A 20,179-nucleotide genomic window follows, 5' to 3' on the forward strand; every position below is an offset into this window, starting at 1 on the left:
GGAGCAGAGTAATGGGATGGAGACGTGGAAATAGAGAAGGAGTAGGAGGGAAAAAAAGAAAGAGGGATGGGCGGTTGTGAGGGATGGCACAGCCGCACTCATCGGATCCACTCGAGGAAAATGAGGCTGACAGGTCAGAGTGTGCCCTGAAGATGTTTCCATTTTAACTCCATTCAAATCTGTAATCACTGCCCTCCGCATGAACCCGCTCCTCTTTGCCACACAGAGAGAGAGAGAGGAAAAAACTAAAAGATACAAACCTTAAAAAAGGAAGTGGCTTGTATCTACCTCACCCCCCCCCCCCCCCCCGGTGGGCTTCAAACCGCCTCCTGCGCGTCAGGATCTCCCTCCTCCGCAGATCTGCTCCGCCAAACTCAACTATTTGTTTCAAAATAAGAGCGCACGGGAGGCGAGTACTGACAAGTGGATGACAACTCTGCGCTGACAGCCACCTGCCCGGCGAAGCCCTCGGAGATGTCACAGTCTCGTCAGATTCATCCCCCCTCCTCGTCGCGGTCCAACGCGCAGATAATTGGAAACACGGAGGGGCAGAAGTCATGCAAATACCTACCATTGCACTTTCACAGAGCCCGAGTGTAAGTTAATTCTCTCAAGTGAGAAGGGGCAGCTCTGAGAGGCACTATTTTCTGTGCCGTCCATGTCTGGCAGAGAGGAGGAGGTGAGGGGGGGGGGGGCAGGCCAAACACCACTTCTTACTCTAATAGCTTAAGACACAGCCAGCATTTGCTTTCATCTCTCAGGGGGAGCACTGACACAAACGATTTTCGTTCCTCTCTGGCCCCCCCCCTCCATTCGCCGATCCACACATGTGCGCTTCTCTTGTTGATTTCCCCCTTCCAGTCAAGAAACAAGTGAGAACGAGAGAGAGAAAAAAGAAGAAGAAGCCTTTAAAGGCGACACTGTTAAGAGGAGATTTAATATCTCATCTCGTCCCCAGACTTAATGAAGAACGGTGTTGAGGAGGTGACTGTTAACGAGGCCGCTCATTAGTGCAGAAACTACATTGTTTAGTTTGAACATACAGCTGGAAACATAATATTTATCAAGAGGCAGATTAAGTGAGGAGAGCTGTGGGTGAAACTGTTTTCCAGTGGAATTAGAGATAATTATCACCGTGTTATGTAAAGATTCTGCTCCTCTAGTCCTCCTCAGTTTGGACGTCAGCAGTCCGTGCCCGTCGAAGCGCAAATCTTATTTTACATTTTTCCTCCGGAGCGGCCGGGATGCGGCCCACGCCTCGCGGTGAACTTTGCTTTCCGGAAGCTCTTCTACCTCAGCCCGCCCACCGGCTCCCCCCCTCGCCCCATCAGGCTCTGTCAGCGAGGGCCCCCCTCCGCCTACCCCTCCTTCCTCAGCCATCGACATGGCATTTGCACTGCTGAGGAGAATGTGAGCTAATGAAAGTGTAAAGCCTGTGGTCACTAGAGTATAAAATTCACATTTGGCCAAGACCGGCTGTGCAATCTGATATTATGAGCCCCGCCGCACAGAGAGAGCGAGGGCTTGAAATAGCACTCAAAAAAGACACAGCGAGGCAAACACGGGAGAAGGGACACAGTTGAAGTGAGTTTTTTTTTTTTTTTCGTGAAATGATTTCATATTATCGACAGAGGGACGAGCTTTGTGTTTGTTCTCGTTCACTCACTTGTGGCGGAATAGTTAAACGGAGAAATGTCCGACCTCCTGGAGTAAAAAAATGTAAAGTGGAGGGAGCACGGCTGTGACAGAGGTGGCTCAGTGCGTGTCTCAAAGACAGAAGAGATGCAGGACATGAGCAAGATGCAAGGTACTGTACGCCGCCATCTTGTTTTTTTTTTTTGTGTACATGAAGCAGCCGCTTATTAAATGGAGGTTCGCTGCGGATAGAAATGAGGTCAGAGGCGGCGTAACGACGTGACGCAACCGTCCCTGGAAGAACGTGGGGGAAATATATATAAGCCTCTGTGTTGTGACAAAGCTGGCAGCGCTGCAGATGGAGAGATTTCTGTACAATTAAAGCAATAAAAGAAATCTAATTAGATCTTTGTTGTACCGCTCACCGCTCCTCCTGCAGTAAAAACTTTATCATCTCGCGCGCTCCCTCGTTCATCTTTTATCATCGCCTCACTCAGCAATCTGCCACATTGTTTTTTTTCTTTTTTTTGTGTGAAGACGTTATTCAAAAGTCATGAAAGCGAAGTAAAAGCAGCGTAGGAATCCTCCGCCAGGCGAAGCTCAAATTAAACAACGGCAGGGCGAGTTTTGGCAGAGCGTGCAGGTCTTTTGTTGAAACAGTAGCTTCCACTTCAGCCAGGTCAGAAGTTCACGCACATTACGAGCGGTTGACCTATTTTCTCCGCTGAAACTTGGGAATCCATCTTTGTTCAGTTTGTCCTCTAGCCTCTGTCCACTCCAATTAATCACCGCCGTTTTCTTTTCAGCAGAGAAATACTGCAGCCTTTCATTCACGTGAAGGAGCTGATGAGTCATTAAACGCTCATTATCGCAGGATTATGACTTGTTAACGAACGTTACACCACCGACAATAAACAACTGTAACGTGATATAATTACACCTTCATGATTATTCCTAATTCTGATACTTGCTGTATGAGTTGATAGAACAATAATTTACTTAATGCCTATGACTAATCCGTCCAGTGTTAATGCTTTGTGTGCTCTCTGCTGTTTGTTGCATGGTTTGATTTGAACTGCTTTAGACGATTAACTTCCTTAATCACATCCGTTTAATCTTACACCGTAGGACACGTTAAAAACACAGATAAAACAGTCAATACATCGTGAAGAGAGACAGCAATGATGACATAGATAAAGAACATAAATCAATAATAAAAACAGAGATATGTCCCAGAACACAATCATTACATGCACATCAGGCTGAGCGAAACAGTCGTGTTCTCCGTCACGACAGACTTTATTTAGTCATGCTTAAAAAAAAGGTGATTTTAGTCAATTCCATAACCTTTACAGTGAGCTTTACGACTGGAATGTGCACTGTGAAGTAGATGTATATAATATTTAAAAATAAAGATATCTGTGATTAAAAAATACAACTGCAACATAACGAGTGCTTTCATATATTTATGTTTATTTTAGGCCCGCAGTGCTGCGATCTAAACTATTTCTACTTGTGCTATTCTAAGTTGCGAGATCTGAAATGTCGTTTGTTTTTCTTGCAACAGAGTATCTTGAAATGTTGCTCGTGCTCTTGCGTAAAGGATGTGGATTTTTATTTTCGTGGCGGCTGGCGTCGCTGGTACCTCAACAAACACTCCGTTGGTTCTTTTGCACCAACCAGATTATTTGCTTAAAATATTTGTCTATTATCTTTATTTCAGGACTGAAAAATCTACAAAAAAATTATATTTTGACAGAGTAGACTTGATATTTTAGCGGAATGGTAATTGCTGCATTTGATTTTCACTGAAAATATTTAAAAAAAAATAATGATGAGAGTTTTGCTGGAGTGTGTACGACTTCTTATGACTGTAAAACATTATTAGTGAACTGGTTTAGTCTCTGTAGCACCACAGGGCTTCAGTTCTAATGGCATGTTGTGACACATTTGACCTTTATCAAAAACAATTGCAGCCCTCCAATGTGGATACTGGATACTGTGATGTCCACAATATTTCAGTGAATTGTTCAGCCTGAATTTATTACTATTATTAGTTACTCAAATCTTTTGGTTTCTATTAGATGACAGACTTAAATCTTCACCCACAGCACAGAGCGTGACTCTGTGACATCAGACTGATCGTGGGAGGGCACACATGCACTCTGAACTTCATCGTTTATTTCTCAGGCCATCATGAGTCATCATCAGTCACCGTCATCAGTCACAGTCTGCGTTTCAATCGTTCCCTCAGACGATGAGAGGTTAATACAAGTTAAGGTCAGAAGTCTGGTGGGCACGGCGGTTGTTTTTCTGCTGCGGAGCGGGATCCGCGTGCAGGGCGAGCCGCCGGAGCATCCTGAAGAAGAGCCAAGCTGGCAATTACAATCAGGCAGGAGCAGGAATTACAGCCATACCTTTGTGATTGCACACTATCGCGTTTCAGCAGGGCCGAGGTTCACACGGCCTGGAAAATACAAACTGTGCCGGCCCCTCCGTCTGCAGCAGCCTGCTTTAAAACACGACGTACACACACTCAGCTGTACATATGATCTGAAAGACTGCACTTTTTTCTTTTTTATCAAGTTCACTCAGGGTGTATGTAGGACAGCATGTGCCAGAGAGTGCAGTGGCCCTCAGCTATAGGCCATTATTATTATAGGGATGCCTCTCTCTCTCCCTCTCTCTGCAGTCTCTCCTACTTTTATATAAGCAGGTGAGGCTGTGTGTGTGTGTGTGTGTGTGTGTGTGTGTGTGTGTGTGTGTGTGTGTGTGTGCTCTTCAGGTCTCAGGTGGAGGCTCGTTCCGGGCGTTCAGCCTCGTTCACTCACTCTCGTAGTGAAATAAGAAGCGGTGCTTTAAAGGGCAGCAGCAGGATGAAAGACAGAATGCACTGCTGATCTGTGAGAAACCGGGCTGATCGAACAGTGTTTAAAATACCTGACACAGCTGCAGTGCAGGTGTGTCAGAGGAAGGATTGTACATTTGTAAATTATCTTAGATATTAATATTCTGCATTTTACCTGGTTAAATGAATCTACATGCATAATATCGGCTTTCTTTTTTATATTCAGATTTCTTTAAGCTTTACAAATTATCTGATGAATTAAATATCATTATTAAGACGAAAGCCAAAAATAAAACAAGTTCTTGTATAAACTCACATCGCATCGGTTTAAATGTTTGTTTTCCTGTGTATGTAATCAGGAACGCAACTGCAAATTTATCGTATGTGATTTTTAAATGTTGCATTAACTATACATGGATGATATTCTGTTTAGAGCACACTGCAAAAAGACTGTAGAAAGTAGAAACTATTTTTGTGCAAATAAAACCAAATTGATCAAAACGTAACGAGCGTCTGTTTTATTTTAATATATATATATATTTGTTTTTTCACCATTTTTCAGTTCGATGTCAGAAGTTAAAGCCTCGTATCACTCAGACTTTTCAGTGAAGAGGGTTTCCTCGCAGCTGTTTCAGATTTTTATTGATTTTTATTGATTGTTATTGTGGCCTGTAACCTCTGTTACACGTACAAGTCAGTAGAATCCATCAGAACCAGTCCTGCATCTAAATCAAACAATGTACCGAGTCACCATACGACTGTCCTTCTCTTATTGTACACATTATTTCTATTTTAAATGTTTTAAAAGTGTTTCATATTTTTCTGAAGAACTCTTAACTCAAACGCAGCAAAACCAACAACGTGATACATTTTTAACAAGAATATAAACAGTTGCTGCTGAATAACGAGGTAACAAGTTAATTTATCCGTCATCATACAACACAGTGCTGCACAATCACAGAACATATATACGGTTATTTATATGCATTAATATACATGAACACATCAACATGGTGACGCCATCTTCAAAAATTCAACATCTAGTAAACCAGGGATGGATTGTAACTCAGTACATTTACTCAAATAATGTACTTGAGTAAATGTAGAATTTGAGATATTTGGATTTGACTGTTTTCATGTTCTGCTGCTTTAAACTTCCACTCCACTTCATTTTGTTGCCATATGCTGTACTTTTGCTCCATTTATGCATTTATTTGATAATTTTTTTATATTTAGTTACATACTTTTTTAATACATTTATTTTATCAGCAATTGGCTTCTAAAGAATATTAATTCCCATAATCAAAACAATTCCAAACATCAGATCCAAAATAATCAGCCCGGCCGATGAGGAGTTGATCTACAGTAAAACGTATTTATACCTATAGATAAATGTATAATTTAAATACTTCTTGATACTTTAGTACATTTATGGTCACAGAGTAACTTTTAATACTATCAGATACTTTAACATTTTTACTCAAGTACTTATTTGTACTTTCACTTCTACCAAAGTAATATTGTAACATAAATATCTTTACTTTTACTTAACTATGACTTTCAGGCCCACACATTCTATGAGACTTTGGTGTAAAGCGACATAAACAGACTCACTGTGGGAAATCTATTTTTTCCAGCTGCCTCATATTTTAAGTACGGCCCATTATAACTAACTAAAAGCAGTATACACAATAGAACCCCTCTGTTATCTTTGTAATACTTATTTTTTTTAACATTACATTCAATTTAACAACATTTAGTATTTTTTCATTTTTGATTTTTTGACAAATCTTAGTCTAATAAGACGGTAAACCTAAAAGAAATGTACAAATGTCTGCCATATTACTGCGTAGATTTATAAGTATTGTTAACAATTATTATTCTCATAATGAGTAATAGTATTATGGTTTTAATCTTGGTCGTGTATGCGTCCTCTTGTTTGTGAGGCAACGTGCAGTTTAAATGCATTTTGTAGCAAAACCTCGTCAATAGTAAGAAACGCTTCAACATACGTACATTTATTTATGATTTTCTGACCTTTTGTTGGTTTGACATGAAATATAGGAATATAACATTGAACCGACACTGGATGTTTTCCACTCTGTGTGTGTGTAATCTCTGCACTTGCTGTGCACCTGAATGTCACCTTGTATAAAACATTTATCCTCAAGTAAAATATTTTCAAGTGAAAAAAAAAAAAACAAGGCTACATATTTCTGCTTTTCCCCCTCCTGAGTGGAGATGTTCTCGGCAGGCGCGTCACGTCCTCGGGTGTTTGAGTGGGCAACGAGTGGCGGGTCGTCGGGAGGTCACCGCAGAGATACAGTGGCGGGGAGACGGTGAGAAAGAGAGAAGTTGTGTTCAACAGAACTACTGAGAGATGGAGGGGACATTGGGAATGCACACAAATCAAACTCACCTCTTGATGTATTTCTGTAACAGTGCAGCAGTGGGGCTTTGGAAGAGGGTTGAAAGGGTTGTGTGGAGAAAAAGGTAATGCACTTTCACAGTGTCATACGATGTAGCATTGCAGCCGGCAATTGGCAGAGAGAGCCGCTCTGCCCTTTACCATCGCAGCTTTAAGTCCACACTTCAATCGCAGGGCTGGAGTAGTATTTTCTCTGACACGGTGCCCCCCGGTGCTTTTCCATGTCTTGGCCTCTTATGAAGGAAAGCTCACACTTTATACCAATGACAGCCTCGGGCTCTTAACCTTGTTCAGGGGAGAAGGAGGATTCAACAGGTGAACACCTTGGACTCCTTTAATTTGCTTTCGGTACTCCTTCTTCCCCCCAGTGAGCCGGTTGTGAGGGAGCACAGTGTTGCAGCAGGACTGATCTTAAATTGTGTGGAATGTGGTGTGGAAGGAAACCGAGCAGCTTTTCATCCCATAAATCCTCAACTATGCGCTGGTTTTGTTATACGTCCTCATGCCTTCACAAAGTCAACTTTCAAACTTACATTCCTTGTAGAGGTTCAGTAAAGTCCTCATGCATGCCGTGATTTAAATTCAATGCAATCTGGTTTAGTATGATTGTACTTTTGAAGTAGGTCATACAAAACTTAGCAAAATAAAATAATGTGATGCAAGAAACGTACCTGTAGGGCCGCACCTTTAACGGAATATTGTAGAAATTGCAATATGGTGAAATAAAATATCCAAATATCAAAAAGCTGCATTTTTTATAAGATAAAGTGGCAAACATCCTTATAATGAAGTACAGTAGTGCTGAGTACTACAAGACGAACAAAAGCATGTTTGTTTGTACAGACCAACAAATGTCACGTCGTCATCGTTATGATTTTAGTAGGTTTTTGTTTCCGTGAAAATACAAAATGTAATGCAAAAATGATCAATACCATTAATCATGAATCAAATCGCATCATAATAACTCAAGTCAACGTACCGTGCAGCACCGCTGTGTTCACGTGTCATTGGTTTTCTGTTATAAATGGTTAGTTCATAGAAATAGTTGAACTAGCAACTTGCTAAAACCTGGTGCAATGCATCTCTCCTTGTTATATACAGGGTTAATGTTTTATTGTGCACTGTCCCTGTTCAAATAAAAGAAATAATAATAATAATAACAATAATAACTTTATGAAAATCATAATGTATATGAACTCTCAAAAGTCTAATTATATTTAAAAAAGTGTCAAAAATATGCTTTTATACAACTGTATTCACCTAGAATTTTACTAAACTCAGCAGTATTTGTAATTCGAAGAGAATAAATATTTTTTAAAGTTATGTTTTGTTTTGACAAAAACTGTCGTCAAATCTCAAGCTTTATTGTGAAAATCTAAATGATATTTTATTGTGGAAAAAAAAAAAAAACTTTTTCCTCTGTAATTCAACAGTACCTACATTAAATTCAAAATTAGAATACCCAATTAAAAATGATTAAAATAAGCACCCACATACAGTTAAATGTATAAATACAACAGATTTTTTATTATTTATTTATTTATTTTTATGGGGAGAAACTCAAACTTGGAATTCAAATTTTATTGTGAAACTCTAAATTATGTTTTATTCTGAAAACTTTACCAAACATGAATCCATTTAATTTAGCACCTTAAAATTCAAAATTCAAAGTATCAAACAAAATATATTCTCCTTATAATGAAGAACTGCGTACATTTTAATGATGATTGAATTTTATTTTGAAAGAAACTTCAGGTATTTTTGTCTTTCTAATTCAAAATTAGATTTTTTTTAAATACTTTTTCAACTGATAATATAGAAAAAAAATATATTTTTAAATTTCAAATCTAATGTAATTCAACCAGAGGTGTATTTTAGTTTGAATATTAAATATAAAATTAAATGAATGAATGTTTTCAAAGAGAAAATCAGCTGTTCTGACTGTTAATAAACTGTTACTGTACATAAACAAACGGCCCAGATTCCACCTGTGCATCCTTCAGCCTGAAATGTCACTTTTATCAAAGAGAATATGTCAACACGTCAAACATTTCACGTATCCCCTGCGGTGCACACACCCCATGTATGGATTAATGATGTCAGGGTCAATTAGTCAGACTGGTGGCATGATTGGATGTGTAGCCTCGCTGGAGGTAAACGCTGAAGCACGCCGGGCTCAGCTAGCGTTTTCCATCGGCGCCCGGTTTGTACGGTAGACGGCACACTCGCTCCACATTAGATCAGCGGAGGCCTAATGGCTGCTCTCGGATGTGACACAACTGTGGCAGTGTGTGGGCTGTGCAGACGAGCTGACCGAGCACTCACCTCCCCGCAAACACTTTATTTATTTATTTCCGCTCTTGGATTAAAGCGCCTTTGTCGAGCTAACCTAAATAACAGCTTGGTGCTGCGGCGAGCTCGACGACCAGGCTCCTTGATACAGATATGATGAGGGCGCTCGGAAGACGAAGACAATGGGAGTTCAATCAGTCCTGTTGGCCCAGATCATTACTGGAATATCACACAGCCCTCTTGATTGAGCTGTATTGAGTTTAGCCACTGGAGCACATTATGCTATATTGAATAACTTGGTGGCCTAATCAAAACTAAATTATTTCCATATCATAAACTGGGACTGCCAGAGACAATTGGAGTCATCTGTCTGCGGGCGTGTTTATATTACGAGGGCAGGTCGTCTTCTTGCTGTTTGGATTGTGATCACAGTGGAACCCTTTAATAACTCTGCAGATAAGAATATCTCTTTTCATACAGCCACAACACAAAGGCTTCATTACTTTTAATTACACCGACTGCTCTTGACTGGCTTTGACACTCAGACATTCAGAGTATATATGTGAACATATATATACTTAAAAAATCAAATTATTCTCCACGTTAAACTCTCAACGCCCAACATTTAACCCCCGATGTGAGCTGAGCGCGTTGTGTCTTGTAAATGGGTTAACTCCTGAAAAAAAATATTAGTTTATTAGTAGGATTACACAGTTTTTATTACAGAATTTAGAGTTTATTAATACTCACGGTGCCATTTAGAATAATAAAGTAGCGACGCACAAAGTTGCGCCCCGTCGGCCACATTTGACTCCCACAGACTGAGATTCAACGTCCGTTTTGAAAAATAATATAAATTGCTGTTTGTGTCGTTACATTTTTTTTTGTTTGTGAGGTAAAACTGTCTTTAAATGAGGATCTCAAAATATTTTTAATTATTTTTTTCATAATCTGAGCACAGCAGGCGGACTGACACTCTGTGCAGGAAGTCAGTCAATTACGGGCACTTTGGATTCTGGTTCCATATTTGCATCATAACAATTAGAAGTACAATAGCTGTTTGCTTTTGGCCTGTGGCGGCTCAGTTCTGGTTCGGGCACCCCCGGGTCCAAAGATTCCTAAAATCCATTCAATCCACGCGTGTATATTTATATGTAAAACTGTGAAAATACACAAAGGGTTCTCTCCAAAAACTCTCTCCAAACTTTCTCACTGTTTATTTTTTCCAATATTTGATCGTCAGCGTTGTTATTTTTTATATTCTCTTGTTGAATTCAACTGTTAAAATTAAATGCATTTCAAATTCAAACTGCATTTTAATGTTAATGCTTTGAATGTTGATATTTTAGCAGCTTAATAAAATATAATTTGTGCAGAAATACAAATATATTTTGACCTGATACGAGCTGAACGCTGGCTTGTGGCTGGATGTTGTCGCTGGCCGTCAGATTAATACCATGCGGCGTCCTCTCGTCCGCTTTAAGCAGGATCTTATTATCTTTTAAATCTCTTGTTTCAACTTATTTTATAAGCTCGGATTTACGGCCCGTCTATCCGTCGTTATTTCTAGACTTCCTCTGATCACTTCTGTGTGCTCGTATGTCTCCTGTCTTGTTTTACACACATATTGTTCTCGTGTCAGACTTGGGTGTCAAAATGTAGACGTTGTACTGCAACATGTATTCGACAGAAGGATTTTATATGATCAGCTTATAATACATGTTGCAGGACTTAATGTAGCAGCATGTCAGCGAACAATGCAAACACATTAATTCGTACGATCGTTAACCTGGGACGATGGCGTTCTTCATCACTTTTGATGCTCTGAGTAAATACTGAATTATTAAATTATTCTGAACTTTTGCTAAATTATAGTTTTATCTCTGAACTCTAAATGTTGAAGCAGCGGGGAGAGAAAGGAGGTTTATCATGAGAATGCTGTCTTTACTTGAAAATATATATTTCTACTGCCACCACTATAACTCCACTGTTTTAATACGAGACAAAACTAATAAAAATAGTCTCTGTGTGACTGAAATGAACCTGATGATGAAGTCTGATCCTCTGAACACTTTAATTTACATTCTTGAATCACATCATGTGTTCCCTGTTCTGTGGACCAAAAAATAAAGAAAAAAATAAGATGTTCGTCTTGTATTCGTGTCATTATAAGCGACATTATAGAAGGTACAGGTCTGTTGTCTTTCATATGACTGAGCCTGCAATTAAAAATATGTATTCCGATCTCATAATATATCAGACTGTGATCCTCTGTCTGCCGGCTCATCACTGAGTCCAAGGACATTCATTTATTATTAAAAAAAAGAATAATTTAATTATTCTGTAGAGGTTATTTGGGTATCTTGTTTAAGGTGACAAAAAAGTAGTGTCATAAATAATATATTACTCAACGCAGACAGTAAAATATAATGTAATATGCTACTTAAAAATTAGGGTAACAAGTAATATGTGATATATTGCATTTTGAAAGTAACTGATGCAGACACACACACACACACACACAGACACAGACACACACACAGACGATGAACTTGTTAAGAACATATCCAACGATCGTGTCAGTTAATATCAGTAACTGTCGAAACATAATCTACATTCAATCAGAGAAATCTAAGCGCGAGAAGAGCTTGATGATGTCACATGATGATGTCACGAGGACACGTTGTGGCCTGGTTTACTTGTATCTGCAGCGTAGCTTAGACGATATTAACGGGTTAAAGGTTGGCGGTCTGTTTCAGACCGTGGCCTCCGAGGTATTACGCCTCTAATGCTCTCAGGAGAGATGGAGGCCGCGGGGGAATAGAGGCAGTTTTCACTCGTTTTCACATGTTCCTGCATCACGGAGTAGATGTGGAAGGGAAATAGTCCCTTGTGGGGAATGTGTAGCGTCTAACGCAGGACTGTGCGTTCTGATTGATGGGCCTGACTTAAAGGCACACTCACTGCCCTGCTGATGGCAGCACTCGCCTACTCTCCTCAAACACCACATGCAAAAGCAGGGCAAACACAGATTACCCTTTTAGGGACTTCAATAACTGGGTCTGTGTTTGCGCTGGCTCATTGCGTGGAAAAGTATTTTTATGAGATCAGGATTGGAGCAACGTACAGCGCGCGTGTGTGTGTGTGTGTGTGTGTGTGTTATGAGTGTGTCTGCGGGGACACGAGCGTCACGGAATGGAATAAACTGCTGCGAAACGAGTTTAAAGCAGCAAAACAAATCAGCAAAGTCGATGAGAAGAGAGCTGAGAGCCTCGTGACAACCTCCATCCCAACAGGTACTCCGCAGCCAGAGTCCAGAAGCAAACTTCCCGGTGGCCTACATTGTGCCATCGCATGCAGTCCTCCCTCCGCCGCGGCCGCCATGTTGAACTCCGGATGAACTCGCCTGTATCTGTGGGAGCTGAGCAGATCAGGCCATGTGATTGGGCGAGGCCAGCGCTCCATATTTGGGAGATTACTAAAGCCAGGTTTAGGCTGCCATCGCCGTCCCCCCCCCCCCCCCATGTGTGAGAATAACCTAATCGCTCCACAGGCTTTTTAATTATCTCATAATATCTGATGTGTGTCGCTGTCACGAGCCGGGAGATGAAAGGCCGAGGAAACAGCCGGCTTCTGGATGAGACCTACGCGTGTTTGTTCCTGCGACGTAAACTCTATAATTATGCTGTTTGAGGGACGCGAGGCTGTCAGAGATTCTAGAATTGATAAATTAATGAGACACGGACGGCAAAAAAGACAGAAGTGTTTCACGAGTTGTTCTCCTGCATCCTGAACACAACACGGAGCTGATGGATCCCAGTTTAAACCTGTTCGGTGGGAGCGGTGGACGGACTGCAGAGGCCCGGAGACAAAACAAGTTCCCCAAAGATTCAGAGGTCAACAACATGTTGTGACTCGATAACCGTCTCGGGTCACTGACGGTTTTCTGCATCAGAAAACAAACTAGTGAGAACTTCCCCCCGTGTCACGCAGCGCTGTGGAGACCTAATGCAGGGTTTAATTATTTAAACATTCTTCTTTTGGTAACACTGTATAACAACCATCATTAATACACTGTAATATGTAATTGTGTTGTGGTTCAGCAAACTTTAGTTAATAGTTATTTCAAAGTATTGTTCACACATGAACCACACAGAGTTCAATCATTTATTAAATATTATAAACCTCTGCTGCAACTTCACAATAAACTATTTCTCAATAAATTGTTTATAAAGCATTTTATTGTGTGTTAACAGTGAATTAACTATTTTCTAAAGTATAATTAACCTTTTAAAAATAATGGTTATTTTCATTTAGTTGGGTTAGGGTTAAAATTGTCCCCCTTCCCCAAACATTTTTTTAATAATAATAATAATACTCCGGTGTTTGAATTACATTTAAAAATAAATCTACGTAAGATGGAACAGACAAACTGAAGACTGAAAAACAACAACACAAGTACAACATGTCCTGAATATATATTTAAAACCTTAACAATAATAAGCAATGACTGACACAATAATAATTAATAAGACATAATGTATATTCTGTATATTCATATCTATTACAACTGTTTATTAATTGAAAATATAATTGTAACATTAAATAAATTGTTTTATATTATTTAGCAGAAACAGTTTGATTCAACCTGTTTTAACAAAATTATAATAGACAAATATAAAAATAAATATGTCTCATCTGCTCTTATTGTTTAGCATGTATATATGAATGTTATACATTGTGAATAATTTATTTGATGTTTTCTTATGACTTTTATATTTTTGATTGATTTAATACATTTTGTATTTGTCAAATGTGACACCACGATTCTGAAAATGTACTTTAAATGTACTTTAAATTGTTATTCAAATTGTTTATACACACACAATTATATATACACACACAATTTATATATATATATATATATATATAGACTTATATTATTTTCTATAACTTTAATATACACTATTTGTATGCAATGTTTTTATTGGTCTAACTAATCGGTTAAAAATATTACTTGTATGCTTTTTCTTATAGGTTTCATCTTGAAATAATTGTTGTACATTTATTTCAAAAATGTTGATTTAAATTCTTTTAGATGTTGAACTGATCGACTTATTAAGTGTATTAAAACAGTCCAGTATCAGTCAAATCAATCAATAAAGTAACACACACACACACACACACACTGCATATATGTATTGTATGTATGTTATGTGAGGGACTTGTATGTTATATATTATGAGATAATTTATATTGTGTGTATGTTTAAAATGAGTTAAAGAAAAATTAAAGGAACATATTTAAATAAAATAGAAAGTATAAATTGTGGCTGTAATTATAAACAGTGCGGCAGAATCACAGCGTTGCGGGCGATGTGGCGTGCAGCTCCTCACACACACACACACACACACACACAGACACACACAAGTTATTCCAGGTCAGCGTGAACTCTGCTTCACCCTGATTTTTCATGGATTAAACCACAAACATCCCATCCTAAAAACCTCCTGACCCCGTGCCCAAATTAACAGACTCGTCAGGGTTCACGCAGAGTTTAGCGATGCTGTTGCAGATTTCCGTGATAGCGCTGGCGGTTCTGATGATGATGATGGTGATGGTGATGATGATGATGGCGATGGTGACGATGACACGGTGGAGGCGGAGTCGCTGGGGTGGAAGGAAGCAGCTCCCTCCTCTTGCCACACTAACCCCTGCCTGAACTCGTGATGTGTCTGTCCCACGGGCCCAAAACTGTCACATGCTTTTTGGTCGTCTGTCCCACCGAGCTTTCGCCCCCTGCAGCCGTCCAGTCGCCCGACCACAATGTTTGCATTTTGCAAATGGACGCTGTGCTTCCCTTTCATTTCATCCCTCCACCTTCTCCTTTCTCTCCCCACTGCTTCTCCGTTTCCCTCGGAGCGAGAAGTTGAAACTGGAGGAATGAAAAGGGAGGATTACCACAGATATTTCTGTCACAGATTATATTTTAAATACAGTATAGTGTTGCTCCGGCTATTTCCAAATGTTCCTGAATCCTATTTTTATTCATCGCATGTTCTTATCTACTATTTTCCATGAAAGTTTTTGGGGGAAATTGGTTTAAATCTTGTGAATGAAGGTGGAGGAACCCCCACCTGTGTTCAGACAGCCCACTGTACGTCAGAGTGAGTACCTCCAAAATGAACTCTCGCCCTTTCAGTCCAGTCGACTCAGTGTCTCTGCGTGAGCCGCGTTGGAGCGCTGCACTGACGGGCCCGGCCAGGGTCGGTGGTGGCGCACTAACCTCACAGTGGAGCCCGCCGCTCTTGATTGGGCCTTTTAGGTCTGTTTCTCTTAAGCAGGGTTTAGCACGAGGCAACAGCTGGCACAAGTTTATGGATGGAGAGGCCGTTGGTGAGAAGGGAGGGAGGGGAGGGAGAGAGGAGGAGGAGGAGGAGGAGGGGAGTTAAAGGCAGTTCCCCCCTCATTCCTCTTTTTTTTTCCTCCCTCTCAGATAATCCCAACACACTGACCCCTGGACGAAGCCTCTGGGCAACGTTGTGGCCGACGGCGGGGATTGAGCGCAAGAAATTACAGCAGTGGATGAGATAAAGCTTCCTAAAGCTCCCACAACTGTTCCTCCACTGCACGGATCCGTGTGTTTGATTGGTCGGGAAACTTTCACTTTTAATTACTCACCCATTTCTTTGCTTTCATGCCTTTTTGAGAATGTTTATTTTACATTTTACATGAATGAATCAAAATCTTTTTATATATATTTTGCAGAAATGTGTGCACAGGATGATGAATCTGTCGTCTGACATCAGAGTTTCCTCCGTTTGTCTCCAGGAAAAGATTTGTACCAGTGAAATATACTTTTAGTGTTTTGGAAATATATTTCTCTCTTTCCTTTTTGCTCAATCTTTGTTACAATTTAGCACAACTATACCATAATCCACTATATATATATATATATATATATATATATATATATATAATTTTTCATCTGACAATTTAACTGTTCATTCACTGAATTCTTGCGTTAATTATTAAATAAATTAAATGATGAACTGGATCCTGAAGTCTTGAATTCTATGGCAAATATAAAAATAACACACTGTGTCCAAACAACTTAATGTGGCTTAATTGTGGCAATTTTTACCTGATTTCATTTGTGTGTGTGTGATAATTATAAATAACATTTTGAGTGCATAACATACTGACAAAGTGCAGAAAAGAAAGTCTATATAATATGTAAATATATTTTGATGTAAATCAAAATCAAATAAAAATATGTCTTGAGTATTTTGTGTTGTACAGATTTTTAATACACTAGAAAACTGTTTATTGAAACATATTTAATTAAATATCTAAAATAATAATTACAGCATTGCAACATCTCCATGATCTGCTTAAGTTTTTAATTACTTTTATAAATGTTATTTCATAATTCACATTTTTATAGAACCACCCTACAGTCTAATTAAACTTGATTAAAACTTTAACAATAATTAAGTGGTTAATATTAAATGTAGTTAACGACTATAAATTATTTATTTAGTATCTAAAGTTTTTACTCACATCAGCTGCAACTTTATATTGACCATTAAAATAACGTTCATAGATGAACTACACAGAATTTATGAAGTGTTATAAACATCAGTTGCAACTTAATAATATTAATCATCTAGTCAACATTTAACATTTATTAATGATGGTTATTTTAAAGTGTTACTACAACTTTGACCTAAAGGAATATGTAATAAAATATGTGTTTATGGTCCATCTGTTGCTGCGATGGATGTAAAATGCTGTTTATAAATTAAAATAACTTTAAAAACATCAACAGTCAGACTGGTCTCACGTTACTGTGTCAGTTTGACGGATGACTCTGCTCTTGTAACCTGCCAGACATAAATTTCACTGGAATTCTGCACTTCTGGTTGGTGGGAACTGCAGATTCTGGGCACGGCACTCGAAATGTGATCGACAGATGACCGCACACGAGTAAATCTACATAAACATCCAGCCGTCAGACGTCGTGAGCCTGCAGGCTTCATGACGCACGGTCTGAGCGGGACGGGCGACACCTTAAAGCGTCAGGCGCTCAAGAAAAAGGGAAATAACTTTTTACTCTTCTCTGTATAAACTTTTTCACTTCAGTTGTGAAAATCTCTGAAAACCTTTGGGTGTTTTTTTTAAGCGCTTGATGTTCTGAGCTGTTTTGAATATTGGATCGAGCCGACTGCAAGCTTTAAAAACAAGAATGTTTACTTCAGTTTATCTTTTTTATAAAAAAAAAAAACAACATGAAAAACAGATAAGACGTCTTTTCTGTTGCCGTTTGTGTTCCATGAGCTCTTAAAACAACTGTTCTCGCCTCAGTTCCCAAGTTAAACAACTCTGACATCTGCAGCGAAGCTTTTTTTCAGAAGTAAAAGAAAAAAAAAAACACAAACATACGAGCTCCCTCATGTGAGATTAACAGTCCAAATACAGTATACGTCCCCTGCTGCATCCACTACATCTCTCTCTGGGTGCATTTGTCCCTCGTATCAATAATGAATCAGTGCAATCGGACAAATGGAACGATTCTTTTAGGACGTTTCTACGACTGTATTTTTAGCAGCTCTTATTCCAACATGTTATTTACCGCGTACGAGCCGCTGCAGCTATTAGAGGAGATGCTTCGAGATCACATTTGTACTCTACCTACACATGCTTCTCTCACTGCAGGCAGAATGCTTTCTCCTGCCAGTGTTTGTGTGTTTTTCCATCTGTTTTCTTTTATGTGGGATCTTAAGAGTCCAGCCAGTGGGGGACGGCAGATGGAGGCATCGCAAAACAAGACTCCGCATTAAGAATTAATGCCGTCAAACATCGCCCGTGCAACCTTTTAAACGGTTCGGAAAGTCTCTGAAATTGTCCGATTCCGTTTGCTTTGAGCCCCGTCTGGCCACGAATAGGATGTTTGTGGACACGTGCGAAGAGATGCCCTCTCTCTGCGCTGCACTTTACGCGTGCTCCAGCTGAGCCGCTTTCTATTTCCTCTTTGTGTTTTTTCGCGTATTCACCATTTAGTCTGAGCCCACGATGAGTGCAAATCAAATCAGAGGGGCATTTGAACAGGAAGCCACGAGACGAGTAGAAAAGTAGAGAACAACCTCGAAATAGCAAAAAAAAAGAAAAATTCAATAAGACGGATTTAAATGTGGCTCGCTCACTCCAACAAATGTCTCTGTGATGGAAAAATTATCAAAGTGACTCAGCGGCCTCGTGGGCCCTGTCGAGTCTGGAACCCGTCAATCAGTCTGTGAATAAACACCAGGACAGTCTAACTGGAGTAACTGGGACACATCACATTAACCCGATAGTATTTGCATCATGGGAATGACAGCTCTGTGGAAAGTGTATCAGAAGAAGAAGAAGAAAAAAAAATCCATCTTTGATCATCTGCAGCAGTCCGCTCTGCTGGGAATGACCAGTAGGGATGCTGTTGTCTGTGAAATCCGACACACACACACACACACACACGCACACACACACAACCTTTAATCTCTTTTTACTCTTAAATAGTCCAGTCCCATTAGGTGCTGGGCAGAAAACAGCTCAGAGGGGGGAACAAAGTGCCGTCCCGTGGACCCTTGGCTCTGCTGAGCGCTGTGAAAACTCATCTTATTTAGCTTCTTCCCTCCTGCGTCTACCTTTCTGTGCCTCTCTTCAGTCCCAGGGCCCCATAATGCCACATCAATACCGCAGTAGGGAGGAGGCACCGCACTAATGTAAACACGCAGGTCGACCTCGCTTTGCTCCCCCCGCCGCCGACGCCAGAGAAGAAAGTGTAGCACAAAGGACGGATGAAAAAGGTGAGACGTGTCATCCCGATTAGATTTAATAACAGAGAAGGAGAAAAAAAAAAAAAAAAACAACAGTGGAGGAGACGGATGGAGAGGCAGTTTAAACAGGATTGCTGGATGCTGTGCAGATGTCACTAAAATGGCAGCATGGGCATAAGTCAGGCATTAAGAATGGCCACCCTCTGAATGGCTCCTGTATGTTTGGGCTCTGTGAGAGAGCCGGACAGCACCAGCGGGTAGCCGGGTGTGCCTCTCGGGCCTTAATCCTCCACACTCTGAGTGGGAAAGGCAGGAGGAATTGAATTTTTCACAGTTGTTAGTGCGGCGGTGGGAACCTGCTGCTGCTCTTTCTGTGAGTCATAAAGTATTCAGTCAGCGCTCTTCTACTGTTTGACACATTTTTCTCCCCTTGTGTACTTTTAGCCCCGGCTGAAAGACTTGCTTTTTTTTTTTTTTTTTTGCAGAGACTGCAGCAGAAAGGCCTCCAGCTGTGACACGCTAACCCCCCCTTTCAAATGTCGGAGCATCACTCTCGAGATGTGAGGTACAGTTTCATTACGCCAGCCGGTCCGAGCGAGATCGTCGGTTTGATGAATCGGTGAACAACACCAGCCTGAAACGATGCGAGCCTTCTCTGATCTAGCAGAAACAAAATGTGCAAACTGACAAATGGGACTTAAATAAGATAAGACAAAACGGTTTCAAGCTGCGTCTGTGACCACTTGGGGCAGCAGAGCGAGCTTCTGAGCAGCAGTGTAGGAGTTGTAACACACTTCGCAGAGCCAGGCCTGCTCAAACCTGAGGAGTGTGAAGGGAGCTCACTCGGGATGAGATCTCAGCATATGGTGCCGTTGGTTATCAATAGCTCACGGGGAAGATACTCCTACTCTTAACAACACAAGACTACAAGTCTCTGTGAGACGATAACACGTTTTTTTAAACACTTGCTTGAGTTATTTTGCTGCGAAAAAAACTATGAAAGTCACAAACAAGCTTTTGTGGAAGCCTGCAGGTGATATTTTGTTTGTCAGTGGAAAGTGTTTCTGCAAGTGTTTCTCGGTGGGTGAAGTAGATGAGTAATGCTTTCATAATCAGTAAAAAAGAGTTTGCACAATGCTTTTAAATCAAAGCTGCGTT

At 40.1% G+C, this 20,179-nt stretch overlaps 1 long non-coding RNA gene across 1 annotated transcript; it reads left to right on the forward strand.

Annotated features, from left to right (window-relative positions):
- The first annotated feature begins 1,425 nt into the window (after positions 1 to 1,425).
- Positions 1,426 to 16,118, forward strand: LOC115587691 (uncharacterized). The gene is made up of 3 exons (XR_003985132.1): positions 1,426 to 1,807; positions 15,700 to 15,854; positions 15,972 to 16,118. It is a non-coding gene; the product is annotated as an uncharacterized LOC115587691 (long non-coding RNA).
- Positions 16,119 to 20,179: the final 4,061 nt, after the last annotated feature.

This window comes from Sparus aurata, chromosome 9, assembly GCF_900880675.1.
Source record: "Sparus aurata chromosome 9, fSpaAur1.1, whole genome shotgun sequence".
NCBI classification, from domain to species: domain Eukaryota; kingdom Metazoa; phylum Chordata; class Actinopteri; order Spariformes; family Sparidae; genus Sparus; species Sparus aurata.